This window comes from Eptatretus burgeri, chromosome 4 (genome assembly GCF_056783735.1).
Source record: "Eptatretus burgeri isolate ZD-2024b chromosome 4, Ebu_testis_v1, whole genome shotgun sequence".
In the NCBI taxonomy this organism is placed as follows: Eukaryota; Metazoa; Chordata; class Myxini; order Myxiniformes; family Myxinidae; genus Eptatretus; species Eptatretus burgeri.
The window spans coordinates 52,691,988-52,716,839 of NC_140964.1; the positions used below are offsets into that span (position 1 = coordinate 52,691,988).

At 41.9% G+C, this 24,852-nt stretch overlaps 1 protein-coding gene across 7 annotated transcripts in view; it reads right to left on the reverse strand.

Moving 5' to 3' along the window:
- The window catches only part of LOC147028068 (zinc finger protein 385D-like), a 465,436-nt gene that overhangs the window by 65,425 nt on the left and 375,159 nt on the right, over positions 1–24,852 (reverse strand). The window lies entirely within an intron of this gene.

Here is a 24,852-nt window from a genome sequence, read left to right on the forward strand (position 1 = left end):
AACAAATAGAAGCCTAAGCAAACGTTCCACTTGTGGGAACATTCGACGGACTTCCGGCACCATGTCTACAAATATCTTACGGTAATCCTCAACAGATGAACCACTGAACTGGTTACGAAAGAAGCCAAGTTCTTGCTCTAGGGAATCCGACAGTTCGGGATATTTGCGGACTATTTGTGGTTCGAATGACCCAGACAGGAGCATTTCACCCAAGTCCCTATACGCCATGAGGTCGGTTGATGTGAAGTACTCGTTCAAGTTCTCGGATGCGCTGTCGATGACTTTGAAAAATTCAACTCTGTATACCTCCTCTGCAGAATTGGCAGTGTATTCCTGCGTGCCTCCATCAAGTCTCTTCGGAAGCTTGCGCTTACGAGGGAGGGTCACTGGATCTAGTTGGCACCGCTGGAGCTTCTGTTGTGCTGCTTCGAAAACCTCCTTAAACATCTGGTCGGTACGGAGAGATTGGAGATTCTGTGCAGTTACCTTTGCAGCAGTAAGCATACCAGAGACGGTAACTTGTGAACCCTGAAGTGCCTTATTGAGGTATTCAAGGGTTTGGAGAACGGGCAATGATGCAAACAGACCGAGAACACACTTCCGTGATGAAAGACAGCTTTGAATACCGTTGGCTCGTGATGCCGTGTTCGTACCAAAGTCTTCACTTGCTTGTTGAAGGGCATCCAGTACCGCTTCATAGCTATCCAATATCGATTTCACGGCAGGAGAATGAGTTAACCAACGCGTCGGGCAAATTGACCTCAGGCGTGTAGGGCAAGGAGCGTCAGCATCGTCAGCGTGGATATTCAAGTACAGATGCTTGAATTTTCCAGAGTTGTTGTAGATGTTGCTGAGTACCTGGACATAATTGAGGGCATCTCTTATGAACGGTGCAGTTTGTAGGGCGTTGGATGTAATGATTGGGTGACATGAGCTCCACAGCGAACATAATTGGCCAGCGGTTGGAGTTTTTTTTGCTGTGCTTGACAGCCCTTGTACTTTCCGGATATGTTGCTTGCCCCATCGTAAGTCTGCTCTCTAAGGTGTTCAATAGGGAGTTGACACCGAATTTGGACATCCTGAAGCATCTTACAAAGTGATACTCCTCTTATTGACGATACTTGGTAGAGGCCGATGAGATCTTCTTGAACATCAAAGGAATCCGTCACATAGCGCACACACACACACCGACTCCTGCTCATTACCCTGAATATCTTGCGTTCCAGCAGTTACGAGTCCGAACTAAGTCGACATTTCATTCACGTTACTGCAGATATTTCTGAGGATGGCATGACTCATCAACTGTAGAATTTCGTTCTGAATTTCTCCACTTGTGAACGTCGTCTTCCTTGACAGCCACGTCTTGAGGTTTACATCATCCTCGGCCCGCAACTGTAAGAGCATTTTGAAATTCCCTTCAGAGGCATCCTTCCCACGAATTGCAAAACCTTGTCGGGCTAAATATTGCAGTGAGGTGAAAATCTTCAGAAGTGCTGACCGTGCAGATCTTTGCTCTTCTAGCAGTTTTCTGCTCAGCTGCACATGGGCACCAGGTTGACTTCTGCGACATTTCAGATTTTCAGAGGCAAGCCTATGTGTGTTTGATCGTTCGTGTTGTCTGAATTTTTCTGTAGCCTTTTTCCAGTTCCGAAAGCACTTTGAGACAAATGCGTCTTCTGCACAGCGGGCAAGTTCGGTAAGTTTTTCACGAGAAGCGTCTGTACAGGTGTAACAGAGTACACCGCCGATGCTCTGATCAAAATGAAGCTACGGAAAATCTTTGAACCACTTTGAACCACAATCTTTGAAGAGTGTGTTCTTGATTTGCATGCCATCAAAAGGGTTCACCAAAGGAATGAGCTAAAATCAGTTGTAATGTGAACATTTATGAAATTCTTTACCTCTCACAAACCACGAGACCAGGAGACCAGGAGACGAGGGATTAAGATCTGTGGCCGTCCGGACGTGGACTCTCTTCTTTTCAATTATTGTACATAGTTTGTTGATTTGTAAATACGTTCATCATTTCCACTAGTGCGTGGCCATACGTGCAAAAAAAAAAAAAAAAAAAAAATAACACAACAACTTTGAAACCGCGTGCCTTTGTTTAAGTATAGTGCGTGCCCGTACGTTTTGTTTAAGTATAGTGCAATATAAGTTATAAAGGTGAAATAAACCATTTTGGTTGCTAAAGGGGCCCAGAACCGTTGCGGGGTCGACATGGTGAAGAAGAAGCTGACAATCCTCTATTTTATTTTCAACGCTGCATTTAAAATCTCTAATTTAATCATTCTAAATCACACATTTTAATAAGACACCTTATTCTGTCGGTCTATCCTTAGTCTTTGTCCTCGTGCAAACGGAAAATTATTCGGATGATGGTGGAAGAGAAATTCCTTCCGGAACGTTATTTTTCCTAGTAAAAATTGCAAGCCGCGGCTAAGCAACTGAGCCTAAGCCTTTTTTAATCGGATTTTCGAGGTAATCTCATTACTACCCTATAGATACTGTATAATCCAAGAACAGAATTCAAAAATAATTTTCCGTTCGTTTGTCCGAACCGCTTTAATAGGTGAATTTTGCATATTTTTCAACAGCTACCCTTTAAAATCCATAATTTATCCTCATAAGTCCGACGACCGAATGATACCTCCCGTTTTGTAGGTCGAAACCTCCCTTAAGTCCAAGTACCGATGAAAAATTATTTACATTAACCGCCGCAAAAGCGAGTGAATCAGCGCATTTTATTTTATGTTTCCCAAGTATTCAAAGCTAATTTAGTCATCAAAATACCCACTTTCCTTCGATTTTCACCCGGTTTTCAACGTTGGGATTTAGGCCACTGTTATCGACTGCGAAATATGAAAACAGAATTACAAAATATCTTTCCGTTCGTTCGTGCGAGCTGGTAGAGTGAAACCGCATCATCCTGCACAAGCTCCACCATCTCATTCAGCATGTACCAGGCCGCGAAATCTTTTATTGGCTTATAACTCGACGGTGCAAAGTCACAAAAATTAAACACACACATCATCATGCAGGTAATAATATTACCTAATCAGGCATCCGGCAATGCAAGTTACAAAGGTGAAATAAACCATTTTGGTCGCTAAAGGGGCCCCGAGCCATTGCGGCCTAACACTATCCGAGGCGTGGCGCTCCGGGCCATGAAGCCGCGATTAATTTAAGCACTCATAAAATGACGATGGAAAGTCCGAAAACGTCCCAACATACCTCAAAATGTCCAGGTCACGTTCCCTGTTAGTGGGTGAACAATCCAATGCTTGGCGAATTCTGTTTCGCAATGATAGGAAGAGCCGACATCGAAGGATCAAAAAGCGACGTCGCTATGGACGCTTGGCCGGTGGGAGCCCATGGCTTGGGAAGCACGGATTCTCAATGTTGAATTGTTAACCTATCATCTTTAATAGAACTATAATAGACCAATAAAACTAATGGTTCTTTTTCTTTTGTTGTTTTTGGCAAAAAGTAAAGATCCAGAGAGGCTTCAGTGTTACATAACTTACGTTCAATGAAAAAAGTGGGAGGGGACAATCGATATGTTGTCTCCCCCGTCCCCCACCAATCGACGCCCATAGGTGGATGTAAGGTGTGATCTATGCTGTTCAATTTAAAAAATGGTGAACTCATCTGCGAACTTAAAAAAAAAATTAAAAAATAATTAATCTGCGATGAATTGTGGTCCGTTATCCAACGTGACATTTTGCCGAAAACCATCCCTCGTGAATAATGATCTTAGCACAACAATGGTAGCATTTGCTGTAGTATTGGACACAAGAAAAACCTCAAGCCATTTTGAATAGCTGTCTACCACTATCAATAATTTTTGACCTTTCACTTCGGCAAAATCTATGTGGATCCGTTGCCATGGTTCCATAGCCTATGGTCAAAACAAAAGTGGAATAGCTTTTGGGGACATTTGTGTTTCTGCACAATCGGGACATGACCTAACTGTGTCCTCTATATCCATATCCAGTCCTGGCCACCAAAGGAATGATCTGGCTCGGGCCTTCATCCGACACATACCTAGATGGTTTTCATGTAATTTTGCAAGCATGTGTCCTTGCAGTGGGGATGGCATAACTACACGTCTGACCCACAATAGACACCCGTCGTCGACAGCCAACTCGTGCCTGCGACACCAATATGGTTGAATGGCCTTGTTACCTCTGCAACCGAAGGTAGAAGGAGGTTATGTTTTCACTCCGGTCTGTCTGTTTGTTAATTGCCGGAATCCTTCCGATTTCGGCAATTATGCTGGTCGGTTGTGTGCGTCATTCTGTGTGTCTGTCTGTCTGTGTGTTTGTTTACCCTGTAGCAGCCACACCGTTTCAGCGATCATGACCAAACTGGGTACAGACGTCGGCCATGGTCTAACTTAGACACTTGTCATTTTTGGTGAATCTAGGTCAAAGGTCAAGGTCAAGGTCACCGAAAAACCAAAATTCTTATTTTCGCAATAACGTCCGCGAAAATGGTCGGATCGACTTCAAACCAGATCCAAGATGTGCATCTTCCAATTCTGCATCCAACCATATGTCTCATTGGGGTGTCACACCAACACTCTTCTTAGCGGTCGGGGGTCGAATGTCAGGGGGGGGGGTTTGGGTCAAAACTTTCAAATTGTGATAAAAACGCCATTTCAAGTCCGATTGACTTCCAAGTTATGATCATGACTAAACTAAGTGCTGCAACTCATTAAACAGCAGCACTATCGACTTATAAGAACCAAATTGATTTCCAGGTTTTTGTTTTTTTCAGAGATCATGGAGATATGACAAAGTTATTCCTGGAAATTCCTTGCTCAACGAGCAATTTCATTTGTTTGTTTGTGTGCAGGATATCTCAAAAAGTTGTTGACGCATTCAGACAAAACTTGATGGACAGGTTTTGTGTGTGTGTGTGTGTGTGTGTGTGTGTGTGTGTGTGTGTGTGTGTGTGTGTGTGTGTGTGTGCGTGTGTGTGTGTGTGTGTGTGTGTGTGTGTGTGTGTGTGTCAAGGACAAATTGATTCAATTATGTTAAAGATCCAAATCCAGATCCGGATCTGAGAATTTTGCAAAGTGATTCTTCACCGTTGAGAGATAGGGCTAAATCAATATATACAGCATGATATTTAAAAAAATTATTGGACCCGATATGTTCTACTCGATCAGGCATTCTGCATTTGCTTCAGCTTCAGCATTTTCATGGCAGAGGTGTGCGCTCTACCAAGTACCCTTCGAGTTGGTACTGCAATTAGGCCAACCTGACATGGTGTACTCATACACTTTGGTAAAGACCGGGTCTTTTTGAGTACAATCTTTGATTTGTTTTGCGGTAATGGGTGGTGAATCTACTACAGTGTTAAAACAAAGTTTTCCTCGGGATCCACAGTATTTTGATCATCAACCAGCAATCTGGCGGTTCCTTTTCAGGGTCTCTGCCGATTTTCTCCAAGATAAGTTTTCCAGTCGTTTTTGTCGCATTTTTAGTGTTATTTTGTTATCTCCGTGTTTACTGTGTGTTTCTAGTTCAGTCTTGTGTTAAAACTTGTGCTAATTGTGGAGTTTTCGTCGTCTTTTCAAATCAGGTTTACTTGAGGCCTACCCTTCTTCCCGTTTGTGTGCACCATCGTGTTTATTTTCTTTTCTCCTTTTTTAACATCAGTTTTTATGTTCTCCACTTTTCCCTCCACTCTCCTTTAACCCCTCTCAACTATATCCTCTGTTTCATGTCTTAAAATATATATAAAAAACCTTTTATCTCACATTATACCCCACGTAACCACGTGACTTCCTGTACTGACTCTTCTTCCTCCTTCTGCCGATCTACCATCTTCAACTGTTCCGAACCCACATTCATCATACACATTCACGGTTTTTTCTTCAACCTTTTCTTTACCCACCTTACCTAATCTTTAAAAAATAAATAAATAAAATCTTAATTCTTTTAACCTCTCACATTACACATCCGGTAACCACGTGTTCCTCTACCCACTCTTCTTCTTCCTGTAACACTCTTCGAACTACCAGCTTCCTTCTGCATTTGCCGATCCTTATTCACGAACACCTACACGATTTTTCTTCAACCTTTTCTTTACCAATCTTACGCAATCTTAATCAAAAAATAAAAAGCACGGTCACTTAAAATGTTACAACGTCCCCTTTCACACGTGTGGTTCTCAGTATTGTATCATGATTCACTACTCTTCTTCTTCTTCTTCTTCTTCTTCTTCTTCTTCTTCTTCTTCTTCTTCTTCTTCTTCTTCTTGAAAAGACTGTTTTAAATTCTACCTTTCCTTCTTACAAGTCAAAAAGTCCCACTGCTACAACATTTCTTTTTCTCCATTCTCTTAATTCACCTTTATTGCATCCCTCACGTAATCTCTTTAATCGTATCTCTGACTCTAAAAAAATTTAAATCCCAATTTGCAATGTTAGTTCGTGTTCCATCAATCACCCTTTTTTTTTTCCAACTTCAGTGCCAATTCACCCCACTTCCTTAAATCTACCTCCTCCTAACCCCTCACTCTCCTCACCACTCCTATTTTGCCCCACACCCGACCTCTGCTCTTGGCACCTCTTCACTGTCATCTGCTTTAGTATCAGCTCCTCCTCTGTTGTCCCAGAGTGTGTGGTGTTCTAACATCTGTGGGCTCCATTTTATCTTAACAGAGATCTCACTCTCTCAATCAGTACACTCATCACCACAAACATGCTCCTTCCTTCTTCTCAGCACACCTCCCCCTCTTCCCAACCCCTCAAATCTTGTACCTCCTCCTCTTCCCAACCCCTCAAATCTTGTACCTCCCCCACTGCCTGCTTCCTTCTTCAACATACCTCTACTAAGTCTCATTCTTACCTCTCCCCATCTCTCCCATCGTCCTCCTGCACCTTGGTGGTGCCTGCTCTCATTGTCTCACCTCCCTCTCACTTTCTCAAAAACTCCCCCACTCACTGATCTCCTTCATCTCTCCCCCTTCACCCTTCTCCCTCAACTCTCTCCTCTCGCCCTTCTCCCTCCAATCTTCCCCTCACTCCCCCTTCCCAAAGTTCCCCCCCCTCACATCCACAAATATGCCACATTCCCCCACCCTCTCTCTTCCATCTTATCACTCCAAATCCTCCAATTTTCAACTGCCCTCTGCCCTGTCTTTTATTACTCCCCACTGTACCTCAACCCATCACCACCGAGCCTTTTCTCCTCCTCATCCCACCCTCTCCCCAAGCTCTTCTGGAACCACCCACACTCTTTCAAAAACTCTCCTTAACTTCCCCCTCCTCCCTCATCCTACCCTCCCCCTCTCCTCCCCCCTCCCTCTTCCTTAACAGTGTGGACCTCAAACATCCATGGTCTTCGCTCAAATCTTAAAGATCCTTCCATACAGGTTGCCACTGACAAACCAGACATAATCTGCTTCACAGAAACTTTCCACTTTCAAGACGTCTCTGTTATACTGGAGGAGTAAATAACCAGGGACATATACGAAGGAGTCAGACCTGAGCCTTGTCCTGGTGGGGGAGCTGCTCTCTTCATCAAAGACTCTATTCCTCTCTCACTTACACCCCCAGGAATATCTCTGGCTATGGCTTCCCCTCCACTCCCACCTCATGTGGGTGTTGTACCATCCACCAAACAAAAACATGGACCAATTTCTATCCTCTTATCCCAACTCTCTCGTCTTCATATGTGGTGACTTCAACTGTCATCATGCAGTTGGCTGGGTGTGGGTACCTCTCTCACCTGTCGTGGCACTTCAGCAAAAGACTTCTGTGACTCCTTGGGAGTGACTAAATTGTTCAACTTCCCGACCGGAATCTCAAACAATGGTCCTCCATCTCTTCTGGATCTGATTTTGACCAATTTCCATGAAAAGATCTGCTGTTCTTCCTCCACTCCAATCAGTTCATCTGACAACATGCTTATCAAAGCAGACATCTCTCTGGCTGTTATTAGAGAACCACCTCAGTGCTGTCGAGTCTGGCATTTCACTCAGGCTGACTGGTAGGGTCTCCAAGCAGCCATCAAACTTCGAGACCGGTCTCCCATCTCTACTTCCTCCAACATCAACTCATCCAGGGAATTCTTTCAAAAAAACTTGCTCTCTCTCTCATGCACAGATTTATCCCTTCTCGTCTTCAGTTGTCTTCCCATTCCTCCCACCCATGGTACACTGAAGCTTCCGTTGAGGCAGTTTTCCTGAAACAACTTGCTTTCGCGTCATGGAAGGCGAATGCAACTGAAGGCAATTTAAATTCCTTCCACAAAACTCAACAAGTGTGTGTCTACCCTCAGGAAAGCCAGAAAACAACATCTTTCCAATCTCAAGTCTGAACTCTCAAACCTGTCTCCCTCCTACAAATCCTGGTGGCGTCCAGTCAAGTCTGTTTCTGATGTATGCTCCCCCACCATCCCCTCCCTTACCTCAATTGGCCACACAGCTGACACTGCACGTTTAAAGGCTGAATGGTTAAACTCCATGTTTGCTTCTAAATCTTGTGTCCCAAACCCATTGGTTTCTGTAACCACCTTACCCAGTTGTACCCAGCTCTTCCTGGACTCTGTGTCCTTTTCTCCTGATAAGGTGGAGAGCTTACTGTCAAACCTCAACTCAGATTCTGCAACTGGTCCAGACGGCCTCAGCCCACATGTCCTAAAAACCTGCTCCTCTGCTATTACTCACCCTCTCTCTCTTCTATTCACCCTCTCATTTGCTCAAGGCCTTCTGCCATCTGCTTGGAAATCAGCAAACATTACCACTCTGCATATAAAAGGTGCAAAAACAGATCCCTGTAACTACAGACCAATCAGCTTTCTCCCAATCATCAGCAAGGTTATGGAATCCATCATTGCTTCAGACAATAAATCCTTCTTCTTCTCCATGGCTTGATTTCCGATCATCAACTTGGATTAAGACAAGGTCACTCTACCATGGATATGCTGCTTCCACTCTCTCAACAATGGATGGAGATTCTCAATGCGCGACATGAAATCAAAGCCATCTCCCGAGACATATCACGTGCCCTCAATGCAGCACCCTGCCCTGCTCACAAAACTCTCTTCCTGTGGTATCCAAGGACATCTCCACTCATGGCTCGCAGATTTCCTTTCCTGTTGCAGCCAACGTGTGGCCCTTAATGGAGCTTTCTCATCCTCTCTTCCTGTCCAGGCTGGAGTTCCTCAAGGCAGTGTTCTGGGCCCTGTTCTTTTTCTGGTTTTCATCAATGAGCTCTCTGACTCTCTGGAAAATCCTCTTTATCTCTTTGCTGATGACCATTTGCCATACCATCTGTTATCCCTCAGATCAGCAAGCAGCAGCTTCTTCACTCTCTGCAGAGTGTATATTAAAATATACGTGTACATAAAAACTCCCACCCCCCAAAAGTAAACTACATGGGCACTCTTCAACGTCATGACATTGCCAGAAATGCATCTGCTCACATTATTAAATCATTACATGTACATGCACTATGTTTGATTTGAATCCCTGAACCCAGATTCAAAATATTAAACAATTCTGGCTGCCAGACCATGTGTCCGATCAGGTTCAAATTTAAAACATATATTGCACATGTCTACGAGATCATACCTGTGATGTTTCATATCGATTGATGAAGCAGTTCAAGAGAAAGATTAACAAAAGATTTTCAGTCAAACAAATATGGATGCCAGACCTTGTGACCCATTAATTATTCCTGAACACCCTGGTGTCCGCAAGGCTTGTGGAACACGTAAGTGAAATTTCCCCTCGATCTGTCAAGCCATTTAAGAGAATAAGATATTTGAAGATTTCATGTTAAAAACAATATGGCTCCCGAATCACGTGACTAATGACATCATCAATTTTTTTTTGACAATTACAAGTTAGCCCGAGATGACCGTCAAAATTTTTCATGTTGATTGGATAAAGCATTTGACCTATGCGATTATGATGTCACAATGAAGCCACGTGTGACATCATCAAAAAAAAATCCCACTTGCTTCCCATGGGGAGTACTTCACATGTGCCAAGTTTGAATTATTTCCATGAAGCAGTTTTGGAGAAACAGAGGTCCAAAATTTCCCCTTTTTTCCAACATGTCTGCCACACAACATGATCTATGATGTCTTAGTTATCACAAAAAAATTCCACATGAGTAGTCACATCTATCATGAAAAAAAAACCATACCGCCCCGCTTTGATACAACCCCACTTCGATCAAACACCTGACTCACGACGTCCTCTTTTTCAAATGAAATTCAGAATGGGTGGCTGATCACATCTTTCATGTTTCACATTGATCGGATGAGGGGGTTTTTTGTGCAAAATGGCTGCAAGACCAAGTGACCGATTACGTTGAAATTTTCAACCAATATTCCCCATGCCAAGTTGACCATACTAAAAAAAATATATATTTTTCTGAAACTGCTTCGCCTTTCGATGGAAGACTTTGCAGTGTTGATCCACTACACTTGCAGCATACATATGACTTAACAATGACATTATCAGTCATATGATGTGGCAGCCACATTTGTTTCAAGGAAAATATTAAGAAATTATATTTTGGAAAACTGATGTAGCAGTCAATGCAAAACTTTGTAGTTGTGATCTACTGCTCTTGCTCCATGTAAAGCAACATGTTTCACATTGATCCATCAAGCGGTTTTGGAGAAAAATTTTTTTGCATTTTTGATTTTCAAACTAACTTGGCTGCCAAACCTCTTCTTCTTCTTCTTTCGGCTCACTCCCGTTAGGGGTCGCCACAGCGGATCAACCGTCTCCATTTCGCTCTATCCTCCACATCTTCCATTGACACTCCAACCACCCGCATGTCCGCCCTCACCGTATCGATGAACCTCTTCTTTGGCCTTCCTCTTCTCCTAATGCCTGGCGGCTCAATCTTCAACATCCTTCTCCCGATATACTCCGCTTCCCTCCTGTGCACATGTCCAAACTATCTCAATCTCGCCTCTCTCACTTTGTCTCCAAACCGTCCTACCTGCGCTGTCCCTCTAATATACTCATTTCTTATCCTGTCCATCCTCATCACTCCCAACGAGAATCGCAGCATCTTTAACTCTGCCACCTCCAGCTCCACTTCCTGTCTTTTTGTTAGTGCCACCGCCTCCAAACCATACAACATAGCTGGTTTCACTACCGTCTTGTATACTTTCCCCTTCACTCTTGCAGCTACCCTTCTGTCACAAATCACTCCTGCAACTCTTCTCCACCCACTCCATCCTGCCTGCACTCTCTTTTTCACTTCTCTCCCACACTCTCCGTTACTTTGGACAGTTGATCCCAAGTATTTAAACCCATCCACCTTCCCCACCTCAACTCCTTGCAACCGCACCATACCACCATCCTCCCTCTCATTTACGCACATGTACTCCATCTTACTCCTACTGATTATCATTCCCCTTCTCTCCAGTGTGTACCTCCACCTCTCGAGGCTCGCCTCAGCCTGCTCCCTACTCTCCCTACAGATCATGATGTCATCCGTGAACATCATAGTCCAACATGGGTGCCAAACCATGAGATTGAAAATATGGAGTCCGCCCATGATATGGTAGAGAAGCATGTGTGTGAAGTTTCGTTTTGATCAGATAAGGTTTGTTTTTCTATCCAATATGGCTGCCACACCACATGACCTATGACATAATCATTTCCACACTGCATGCAGCAATAGTGTTGGATGACACTTGGTAAATTTCGCTTTGATCGAATTAGCGGTTCCAGAGAAAATATGATTTAATATTTTTCTTTAATCCAATATGGCCACCAAACCATGTGACATCAATTATTCTTCATCAACCTAGTACCCCCCAAGCCAATGGGAATAGGTTTGTGACATTTCCCATCAATCTGTCCAGCCACTCTGGAGATTTTTGAAGGTTTTATGGTAATTCCAAAATGGCTGCCAGACCATGTGACCTATGGCATCATAGTTATCAAATGTTATTCGACATGGCTAGGCGATCCTTTTTCTGCAGTTTCACTTCGATCTCTGAAGCAGTTCGGGAGAAGAAGATTTTTTTCCTTAAAAACAAAACAATAAGGCTGCCAAACCACATGACTGATGATGTCATAAAAAATGTTTTCTGTCAACCAATCTCTCCCGAGATGAACCTCACAAGTTTTCATACGGATCGGATGCAGTATTGTTCGTGTCGAATTTTAACCGGGATACCACTTCACCGATGACGTCAAAGTTAAATCACTCATATTCCCCATGCAGAGCAGTTGCCAGGTGCCAAGTTTCATTTTTTTTAACTTGGTGCGGTTTCAGAGATACAGAGGTCCAATTTTTTTCCCTTTTTCCAACATGGATGCCACACCACATGACCTATGACGTCATAATTATCATACACACATTCTACATGAGTCCCCGCACCTATGGTGAAAATTTTGTGTCAATCGGATAAATGGTTGCAGAGAAAACAAAGAAAATTAGCATGGACAGACGTACGGACAGACAGACAACCCAAAAACATAATTCCTCCAGCGACTTCGTCATCAGCGAAGGCATAAAAAGCAAAATAAAATACGTGAAGGCTTACGACAGCACCAACATGCTGGACGTCTGGTTTTCCTAATTAAAATTATGGGTGGAGTCAGGCCAGCTGTCCAGCCCAGAGGTTTTGACCAGAAGGCTTCAGATGCATGCAGAGAGCTTCATTACATTTTTAATACATAGGATTCTGACAAATATGGCGATGCATAGCCCTGTGTATTTAACATCACACCTGTTATGCAAGGTTCTCAAACAAACGAATGCACATCGTGCTTGGAAACACAAAGCAAGAGTTTAAATAAAAAGACTCTTCCCATGTCCTTTCGTCAGACTGCTTGGGGTGAGGTGTTCTATGAATTATTTACAGCTTGCCTAAGGATGGACACAAACTTGTTGCATGTGTGTCCATCCTGAGGCAAGATATTAATTGAAGATAATGATGAGTTTCACAATTGTGAAGTATACAGGTTATAACTTTTCATTCAAACTTCCCCATGTTCCAATATGTTTACAATTCAGCATGCATTGAATCCCCGCTTTCAAGGATGTACAACGTTTTATCTACCCGCATCAATCGTTGCTTTCTATCTATCCCGCAGCAAAACACTCCAATAGTTTTTTTCTTGAAATAACTGAAGTCCTCTGCTTGTGGGACTGCATCACAGAGACGGTTGAATTGCATTCTTCCCTTGAGGGTTTAAAACAAGAGGTGCACTACCATCTCGTTTCATCCCACATCCCTACCCACAAACTTTTCTGCCCATACTGATGCTGCCAAACTGAACTCAACATTTCTAGTTGCAGGTAACTGTTGTCCTACTCCTACTCTCACTCTCTCATCCCCCAACCCCCCCTTCTCTCTTTCTCTCCTCCCTTCCTCTCACTCCCTCTCCTGTCTCTCTTTCTTTGTCTCTCTCTTCCCCCTTCCTCTCTCTCCTCCTCCCCCCATCTCTTCGTTCTTTCCCTATCTGGTATTGTCGAAACATGGCCACACTGGCCCTTTGACCAAATGTCACCTCACTCTTCTATAAGCCAAGATCTTGTATAAACAATATGTCTTTGGGGTTGGGGGAAGGTGTCAGATATTTATTGAATGAGGATGAAATCTTCACAGTGCTTTGATTTGCTGACAGTACATTGTTAAATGTACTCATGCATAGTGCACCTGGGTTTTCTCACTTGATCAGCATCACCAGGCATACATATAGGAGATGAGCTGTGCTTAATGATGTGTGTGGTGTAGAAGTGCAGAAAAACATGTGAAGTGAAATACAAATTAACAGTTCAGAATAAAAAAAGCCAAAAAAACTACAAGAAAGCGCGATAATGTTTGCCTACACCTGTATGTCCTGATTTTACAATAGAAATATGCACGTTACATTTAAAATAAAAAATTAAAAAAAAAGTGATCATTAGTAACAGGTGCATAAACAAGCAGTGATGACCAATCACAAAGCTAATGAAAGCTTACCAATGAAACTATCCAGGTTCATATTGCAATCCTGACCAGTTTCAGATTTGCAGAACCATACATAATAGGTGTATGTAGAAGTTCAAGCATGGGATGGAAAGGCTGCATGACAAATGCTTCCTGTCAACGAACAAGACGTGGTCACAGGAGGGAGCTTTGTGTGCCATCTGGATGGCGGAATAACCCTCGAGCTCACATTATGACCCAGATTTTAAAGTTGTGCAGTCAACCAAATACATCAGCTTGCAGCATAAACTGGAACCTTCAAACCAACATACTTAGCTCCATGCAAATGGCTGAGTACATCAAAGCTTCTTAGATTTTCCAAGTTTGTGATAAGGCTGAAAGCATATCATATGCTCAAACCCTAAAGTATAGCCTCATCATAAAATGGACCCAATAAACCATTTGGGTTCTGAAAAGACAAACTTTATGATGTTAACATGCACATAAAATAGGTGTGTGTGTGTGTGTGTGTGTGTATACAGAATAAAGCAGAGTTTTCCAGTATGGTTTATGGGTTCATGGACCCAATCATGCTGGAAGCTGAACTTTGTTGTGTGCAATGTAGGTGTGTTTGTATGTGCATGAGTGAGTGTGAGTGCACGAGCATGCGTGCGTGAGCAGAGCGTGTATGTAGGTTAAAAAAAGAAGCTAAATCAAAGCTGTCCAGAAACGCATTGTGCCCAGTATGGTAAAAGAACAACCTTGAAACAGAAACAGCAACCGGACCCATGAAACATAAAGGAAATTTATCAATTACATGAATCACTCAGAGAAAGATGACTTGCTTGCAGCAAAATAATTATTGGTGGAGTTAAAGTCCCTCACACAATCGAAAGGTTGTTACTCGCACTTTAAAGTGGCAGAAACCGCCTTGCAATTGTGAAATAGTCACGATTAGTTCAGCTTGGCAAAGCAACTTATTTGATGCGTGAATTAAACGAGACAACATGGAATCTATACGTTGGACCTTCTCAGTAAAAAAAGGAGAGAAATATTTTTATGGTCACTGTCGATTCTCACACATCGTCGATTCAAAAAGGCATTGGAAGTGTGATTATTTCTCATAAAAAACGTGGTAATTAGACACAAATCCCAGTTGAAAAAAAGAAAGAAAAGACTTTCAATACGTGGAATGAAAGTGGGATTTGAAGAGCAGATTGCAATGTTCGTGACCTAGATTAAAAAGAATTACAGTCTAAATGCTGAGTTGTGTGGGCCAAATGAAGCCTCACCAGCGTGTCGATGTGCGCACCGTTTGTGCATATTAAACTAGCGAAGATTCTCCTTCAAGGGCATGGGAGGCAATGCATACAGAGGCAGATTAATACGGAAGACAGCGTGTCATCCAACTACAATGGATAAATAAAACAATGAGAAGCATAAACTCATGGTGTTATGGCGTGTGCTGTATACACCAAGGCGAAACAAAGTACCAAAACCAAATGACTGATTTTTCGCAAGGTGGTGAACCAACATCATCTGCTGCGTGTCGAATTGCCATGAATTATGGCTGCACCATTTGTGATCATGCATAAAAGCTTATTTTAGGTTATATAGTTTCCTGCATGCTGTGACATCGACTGAAGTCAGCTTTGTTAAACATGTCAGTGAAAGATGGATCTTGCCCAGTCCTCCATAAATGGTGGCTTTCTGCTCTGGTAATTTGTTAGGTAAAGTGGACAGCAGTTTGAAGTCCACACAGACAGTGAAACCAGTGAAATCAGAACCACTGTCCGCAGGTTAATGGTGCTGTCAACACCGAATCCATCTATCACGATGAAAACTAAAAAGTTTTGCCATTTCTATATCGAACATACTCATTCGCGCTGTGAAAGAATCCAAATCAGAACAGACGAAGGAGCAATTATGGAACATGTCCTAAAGTTTGGGATTGATGCTAAGATCGTATGGAAAAGGTGACCTCTGCAACGAATGCCTTAAAAATGTGAACATCATGGCCGTTAATGACAGAGTGGGGCATGTGCATATAGTATGCACAATTGTATGGACGTGTTTGTGTGTCTGTGTATGCAAGTATGTATGTGCAATCAATGATTGATGTGCCCTTCGAATGTACCTTGAGCTGGTGACTTGTCTGCCAGCAACAGTTGACCGATGGTAAATATTCCATGTTGTTGTTCATTAAAGAGTGTGGGAGATATATATATATATATATATATATATATATATATATATATATATATTTTTTTTTTAATCTTGAACAAATTACAAACCAGAAGGGCGCTCAGTAGAGCACATACATCGGGCACGCAATGCCTGATCCAGTAGAACATATAGGGCCCAAGAAATTTTTGAATGAGAAGGGCACTTGGTATGGCGCATACCTCTGCCACGCAATGCCTGATTGAGTAGAACATACCGGGGCCAATAATTTTTTTTAAATATCATGCTATATATTGGTTTGGCCCTATCTCTCAATGGTGAAAAATCACCTTAAAAATTCTAGTAACCGGATTCGGATCCGGATATTCATCAAAATCTATTCAGTTTGTTCTTGTCACACACCCAAACTGCCAAAACAATTTCATCCAAATCCATCCAAAACTTTTTGAGACATTCTGCACACAATCAAAGAAGAAAAAGATGTCATGCAGAGCACGATACAATGCAAAATCCACCCCCCTCTCCAAAGGTTGCAATGGATGCATCAAATTGTCCGTTCCATTAAGATTAAAATCGACAATCTTCATCAAAGCTCAGGTCAACCAGATGAAAATGTAATATTTTTCAGATTGGAATTGATGATTTTAGAAATTTGACCTTGAGTTGACCTTTGACCTTTTGACATCAAAAATAGTTGCTTTCCGAATTCAGTGATGCACGATGCGATGGCTGCTTATTTCTCAGGTTAATCAGATGAAAATTGACGAATTTTCAGATGAAATTTGATGATTTTAGAAGTTTGACTTTGAGTTGACCTATGACATTTTGACCTCAAAAATAGTTGCTTTCCCAATTCAGTGATGGACTATGCTAATCTTGTTCAAATTTCAAGTCAATCGGATGAAAAATGACGATTTTAGAAACTTGACCTCAAGTGGACTTTTGACCTTTGAGCTCAAAATCAATAGGCTTCTCAGATGGCACGACCTCTACAACTTGGTAAAGTTTCATGATGATCGGTTTAGAATTGTGACCTGTAGGCAATTGACAACCAAACAAACAAAAAACTAGAATACCTTGTGAGAGCACGATACTTGCAAAATCCATAAAACAAATTTGACCTCAAAAATAACTGGTGGTTAAATTCAATGACCAAATATGCAACTCCATTTCAAATTTCAAGTCAATCGGATGAAAGTTGAAAATTGTAGAAATTCGGCCTATGTTGACCTCAAAAATAATTGGCTGGTTTAATTCAGTGAGCTGAAATATAAATTTTCTTGAAATTTCAAGTCAATCGGATGAAAATTGAGGATCTTAGAAATACTAACTTGGTTGTTGACCTTGGGCCTATGTTGACATTTTGGTCGATGTTAAGCTCAAAAATAATTGGTGGTTGAATTCAGTGACCTGACATATAAATCCTCTTCAAATGTCAAGTCAATCAAATGAAAATTGAGGAATTTAAAAATCTCACCTAAGTTGTTGACCTTTGGCCTATGTTGACCTTTTGGTCTATGATGACCTCAAAAATAATTGGCTAATTGAATTCGTTGACCTGGAATATAAATCCTCTTCAAATTTCAAGTCAATTAGATGAAAATTGAGGATTTTAGAAATCTCACCAAAGTTGTTAACCTTTTGACCTTTTGACCTCAAAAAACAATAGGCTTCTTCCTTTTGACAAACTCTACCATGTTGTGAAGTTTCATGAAGATCAGTTTAAAATTGTGACCTGTCGGTGACAAACAGACAGCCAAACAGAAAAACAGACAGAATAACAAAATCGACGAACCAATATACTTGAAAAATCTTCGATTTTTCAAATAACAAGAAAGATGTCATGCAGACCACGATACTTGCAAAATATATAAAATAAATTTGACCTTAAAAATAATTGGTGGTTGAATTCAATGAGCAAATATGTAAATCCTCTTCAAATTTCAAGTCAATCGAACGAAAATTAACAATTTTAATAGTCTGGCCTATGTCGACCTCAAAAATACTTGTTTCGTTGAATTCAGTGACCTGATATGTAAATCCGCTTCAAATTTCTAGTCAATTGAGGATTTTAGAAATCTGATAAAGATGTTGACCTTTGGCCTTTGATTAAATTTTGACCTTAAAAATAAATATGATTCTGTTGAACCACCAACTCCACCATGTAGTGAGGTTTCGTGAAGATCGGTTTAAAATTATGACCTCTAGACGATTAAAAGTGAGTGGACAGACAAACAAACGGACAGATGGATTTAAACATAACCTCCTTAGACCTTCGTTGGCAGAGGTAATTATTCTATAAATTGCATGTTGCAAGTGGTCTGTTGTTCTTGCATATTCTTTTCACCAGGTTACATCGAATGCTATCCTAGAGTGTGGTTCCATCAACCCATCCATGGGGACCATACTCTGTGTAGACCGTTGGTGCTGCCTAAGCAGTCTCCTTGGCTATTGGGCACAATCCTGGACGGGTTGCTACTCCGACACAGGATACCAGCAAGCTGGCACTCATTTTGCCGAGCTCGGAAGGATGACAGGCAGAGTCAACCCCACCTGGTGTTAATTCAACAGGTAGTGGGATTTGAACTCAGGATCCTAGGATCCCAAGCCCACCACGCTAACCATTAAGCCAACACCAGGCATGGAGTGTGGTTGTTGGGTGGGAATATGTTCTCTACCCCAAAACAAAATCACACTCCCATGGATTTGCACGTCAGATATGTCAGATATCTTATCCATCTTTGGGTAAGAAAGGCAACCAATGTGTGTGTGTGTGTGTGTGTGTGTGTGTGTGTGTGTGTGTGTGTGTGTGTGTGTGTGTGTGTGTGTGTGTGTGCATGCGTGCGTGCGTGCACATGTGTGCTGAGTGCATTTCTCGACCAAATATTATATCTGCAATGAGGTTCAGTTTTATCTTCATTCAGAATTAGCATGTAATACATTTTAATGTTCGGATATAACGTTGAAAGTAATTTTCAACAAATAAAATATTAATCTGAGAATCATATTTCGCTTTTGGATGATGTATTATTTCATTTTAATTTAGAGACAATGTTTGCATCAGTAAAAGTTAAACTTCTATTTCAGCATCAGTAAAAGTTAAACTACCTGGTATCAGTGTCAGTGTAGACATTCAAAGCACAGCATCCAAAAGCAATGTCATGTACCACGCTATCAAAGACCGTAGCTTTACAGCCGCATCCTCAGCACGGTAATAGTGAGTAATACAGCCATTGGTTTTCATTACAGCCACCCGTGTTCACATCTCCATGACTTAGTGGCTACAACCATCATAATCAAAACAAAATCAAAATCATGGTCTTCTGAAAGTTCATGCGAATATTTTTCATCAACTCACCGCACTACGCATGTTAAAAATACCACTTGTAAGAGGATTTTACGACGCAATGAAGGCGCAAGTGGTTTAAAATGTCGCACAGCTCATGGCTGATGGAACAATATAATATAATGGATAAAATGATTTTTCTCAACACTTTGTGCAGCAGACTGAGGACATCAGGTTGGCAGGAGAGCAATTTGTGCCACTTTTCAGCACCAACAAGTCCAAAAAATCTCAAACTCTTTAATTGCAATGCAGACAATGTCGAACCTTAATGCATTATTGAGCACATGTCGGATTATCACCAACATGCTGAATTCTTCCTCTGGGAAGAAATTTGCAAACTTATTCACTTTTTACTTGCTTAAAATTAATGGATAATTCAATCTTTCATCTCATCCAAATTGAAGCACCATAACCTCGGTAAGAGGGTCCACCTTTCTGTATTTTCCTTTTGTGGGGAAAAAAATTAGTGAAGTGTTGAATAATTATAAATACAGTTTTCATTGTGTTCAAATTGCACCGATATTGATCTAAGGCTCATGGACAAGCTTGTACATGTATCACATGTAGGACAGAGACACAAGTAGACATCAATGTACTTTTTACATGAATTACAAGGGTATTACTAACAAGGGCAAGGGCTGGTCGGGAAACTAACTAGACTGGAAACTGGCTTCATGATAGGAAGCAAATAGTGGCTATGAGTGGGAGGATGTCTGGCTGGGAGGATGTAAGTCGTGGCTCCTCAAGGATCAGTACTCGGACCATTGTTATTCAAAATTTACATCAACGATCTGGATCGTGGGGTTAAACTTTCTAGATTTGGAGATACACAAAGCTTGGAGGAAAAGTAGATAGCAGAGAGGGAGGTGATCAGATTCAGGAAGGTCAAGATACTTTAATAGATGAGGCAAAAGATTGGCAGATGCAGTTTTAAAACAAAAGGAAATGTAAGATGCTGGGGATGAGTAAGAGTAATAACCAAAATAGGGACTACATAATGCAAGGGGTAGCCTTGGAACTTGTCACACAGGAACTTTATACATTGGGAAAGGAGGCAATTATGAGGGGATATGTCAGAGATGTTTAAGATTATGAAGGGTATCGACAAAATAAGTAGAGTAGAGTTCTTCAGCAGAAGAGACATTGACAGCACCAGGGGCCATAGCCTGAAGGTAAAGAAGATGAGAGTTAGGATAGCATTAAGACAGGGGTCTTTCAGTCAGAGAGTAGGTGATGCATGGAATGGTCTCCCGACAAAGGTCATGGCAGCAGAAAGAGTAGACAGGTTGAAATTGGAATTAAATAGGTACCCAGAAGAAACGGAGATGGAGGAGTACAGGAATATTTGTAGGATTTGGAGGTAGATGTTGGTAGATGTGGATGAGTGCTGTTAACTGGTGTTGGTGTCGTGCAGGAATGATTAGCCGAATGGTCTTCTCCTGTGCTGCCAAAGTTCCTTGTTTTATTTCTTCTTGTTGTATTAGGAGACAGTGGACAAACATAGTATGGCAGATGGGATTTGAACATGGATTCCCTCCAAAATGAGCCAGGTGATCAGATGAGCTCTGCCTTTTCTGAGTATTTAATCGGATATGTGCAAAATAAATCCCAAGTTGCTCTGAGGGTCAGAACAGTGAACCTCAGAGTGTGGACTGGTGGCACCTTGAGAGCAGCTCAGGTGTGCATTACACTCTACCTGAGTATTTAGTGAAGCAAAGAGGTTTTTTTGTTTCAAAACTAAACCCAATTTAACAACATTTCTATTATTGGTATATTATATTTCCGAACTATATACAGTGGGGAGAACAAGTATTTGATAGACTGCCGATTTTGCAGGTTTTCCCACTTACAAAGCACGTAGAGGTCTGTAATTTTTATCATAGGTACACTTCAACTGTGAAAGACGGAATCTAAAACAAAAATCCTGAAAATCACATTGTATGATTTTTAAATAATTAATTTGCATTTTATTGCATGAAATAAGTATTTGATCACCTACCAACCAGTAAGAATTCCGGCTCTCACAGACCTGTTAGTTTTGTCTTTAAGAAGCCCTCCCATTCTCCACTCATTACCTGTATTAACTGCACCTGTTTGAACTCGTTATCTGCATAAAAGACAGCTGTCCACACTCAATCAATCAGACTCCAACCTCTCCACAATGGGCAAGACCAGAGAGCTGTCTAAGGACATCAGGGACAAAATTGTAGACTTGCACAAAGCTGGGATGGGCTACAGGACAATAGGCAAGCAGCTTGGTGAGAAGGCAACAACTGTTGGCGCAATTATTAGAAAATGGAAGAAGTTCAAGATAACAGTCAATCTCCCTTGGTCTGGGGCTCCATGCAAGATCTCACCTCGTGGAGCTTCAATGATCATGAGAAAGGTGATATGAGGGATCAGCCCAGAACTACACGGCAGGACCTGGTCAATGACCTGAAGAGAGCTGGGACCACAGTATCAAAGAAAACCATAAGTAACACACTACGCCGTCATGGATAAAATCCTGCAGCGCACACAAGGTCCCTCTGCTCAAGCCAGCGCAAGAACATGCCTGTCTGAAGTTTGCCAATGACCATCTGGATGATCCAGAGGAGGAATGGGAGAAGATCATGTGGTCTGATGAGACCAAAATAGAGCTTTTTGGTTTAAACTCCACTCGCCGTGTTTGGAGGAAGAAGAAGGATGAGTACAACCCCAAGAACACCATCCCAACCATGAAGCATGGAGGTGGAAACATCATTATTTGGGGATGCTTTTCTGCAAAGGGGACAGGACGACTGCACCGTATTGAGGGGAAGATGGATGGGGCCATGTATCGCGAGATCTTGGCCAACAACCTCCTTCCCTCAACAAGAGCATTGAAGATGGGGTGTGGATGGGTCTTCCAGCATGACAACGACCCGAAACACACAACCAGGGCAACTAAGGAGAGGCTCCGTAAGAAGCATCTCAAGGTCCTGGAGTGGCCTAGCCAGTCTCCAGACCTGAACCCAATAGAAAATCTTTGGAGGGAGCTGAAAGTCTGTGTTGCCCAGCGACAGCCCCGAAACCTGAAGGATCTGGAGAAGATCTGTATGGAGGAGTGGGCCAAAATCCCTGCTGCAGTCTGTGCAAACCTGGTTTAGAACTCCAGGAAACGTCTGATCTCTGTAATTGCAAACAAAGGTTTCTGCACCAAATATTAAGTTCTGTTTTTCTGATGTATCAAATACTTATTTCATGCAATAAAATGCAAATTAATTATTTTAAAATCATACAATGTGATTTTCAGGATTTTTGTTTTGGATTCCATCTTTCACAGTTGAAGTGTACCTATGATAAAAATTACAGACCTCTATGTGCTTTGTAAGTGGGAAAACCTGCAAAATTGGCAGTGTATCAAATACTTGTTCTCCCCACTGTACATATATATCTGCATTCAGCTAGTTTTGAACCCATATACCTTAAGGATGCAAGTGCAGTGTATTTATGACTCGGCCACCGCTACACACAGTGTAATCTATCTTGTTCGAAGACTACTTGAATATGCAGCATTAAATAATACACTACGGTCTTTAAAAGAAAGGTGGATGAAAAGGTTAATAATTATTGTCCACAAAAGAGCTTTCATGATTAAAGAAAACACAGCTCACTTTATAATGCACACTCAAAAGATGTAAAATAACGATGCAGGTCATGCCTCTCATCCATGGGTGGAAGACAACCATTACTAAAGTTGTGAAGGCAAATCACCAAGTTAAGGGAAGGAATTTATCTGTAACCATCCCAGCAAAGGTTTATTCACAAGTATTGGCTCCTGTAAGCCCAATTCGTTTGATCAAGTTGAATCAGACTGATCAGCACGGCGGCTTCTGAGGCACACATCACTAACAACACGGATAGCCAGCATCCATGCCCATTCAAAGCCTGTTCTGCTTGGAGTACACACAGAGAATACTGATGAAGGTACCTCTCGAAGTTGAGTTCAATGGGGGAATCAACATTTACTGAGGCTAAAGGCAAAGCATAGATATTGTCATGCTAAATTGGCTTTGAGGAGGAAAGGCTCCTGGATTGTGAAACAGCCCAATAATAGTAATGCCCTGCCTGGCACGGTTATAATTTGGTGTGACCACTTGGGACCAGGCAGGGTCACATTATGCTGTTTAAAACCAATCTGATTGCTCATGGGTGGGGCAATGAGTCAGAAAGTAATTGCTAGTACCCTACTCAGGTGTCTCGTGAAAGTGGGCAAAAATCCTCTTCTGGGCAGCTTGACTGCGAATTCATTATACAACATGATAGGGCCTGGAGGCAGCACTGCAGACATAGGTTCAGCTCAATGAGGATTTATAATTGTGTCAGTGACAAACAAAGTGCATTTTGAATTACTAGTGCGGGCCCGTATGTGTGGGCCCGTACGTGCGTGCCCGTACGTGCGAGCCCGTACGTGCGAGCCCGTACGTGCATGCCCCTATGTGTGTGCCCATACGTGCATGGCTGTACGTGCGTGAAAAAAACAAGAAGAAAAAAAGAAGAAGAGAATTGTCACGTCATTTGTGACGTCATAGCACCGTGTCCTGTTTTTGGTTTGGTAAATAAATGGCCATAACTTGGGAACCACTTGTCCGATTAATATCAAACCTTGAAAAGGCACGTCCACAGGGCCCCAGCAATATACCTGGCAAGTTTCAATTAGATCGGACCAGTGATTGTCGAGAAACAGCGGTCGCAGACACACAGACACACAGACAAGCCGGTAGGCGACATGGGTGGTCGCTATATAATTGCATACTAATCATACAGTTTTTGACGGATCGGGCTGAAAATTTTTGACAAAGAGGTTGATTATAGTGCGCATAAAAGCACGGAAGCCGATTTTTGATTTTCTAAAAAAAAATGTAAAAATATTTTTCGGATTTTTTCAAAAATTTCAAAGTCCCGTTGTTAGGCAACGGTGGCGTACATAGCAACGGTGCTCAAAAGCATACAACTAGATCCAGGTATGAACCTACCAGTCAAGTTTCATCAAAATCGGTTGACTCCTCTGGCCTCCAGAGCTGTCCATTACATACATACAGACAGACGGAAAACCTGAGAATAACGGTAGTCTCGAGACCACCCAACAGACAGACAGACACACAGAGATTGCTGGAATTATAGATGGATGCTCTATATTTGCCTTGAAACACAGTGTGAACTAAAACATAACTCGGTAAGTGCATACCTCTGGCAGGTTGAACAGTTAACGTTTTGAAGCCCACTGATAGGCTGGCTATGCATCCGGACCGAAAGCAAAATCGAATCAACTTGTTCGTCACATGCCAAACTCATGAAACCAAGTACCCGTCCACTACTTTTGAAAGATCATGCCATATATGGTTATTGGCCCTATCTCTTACTGGTGATGAATCACTTAAAAAATTC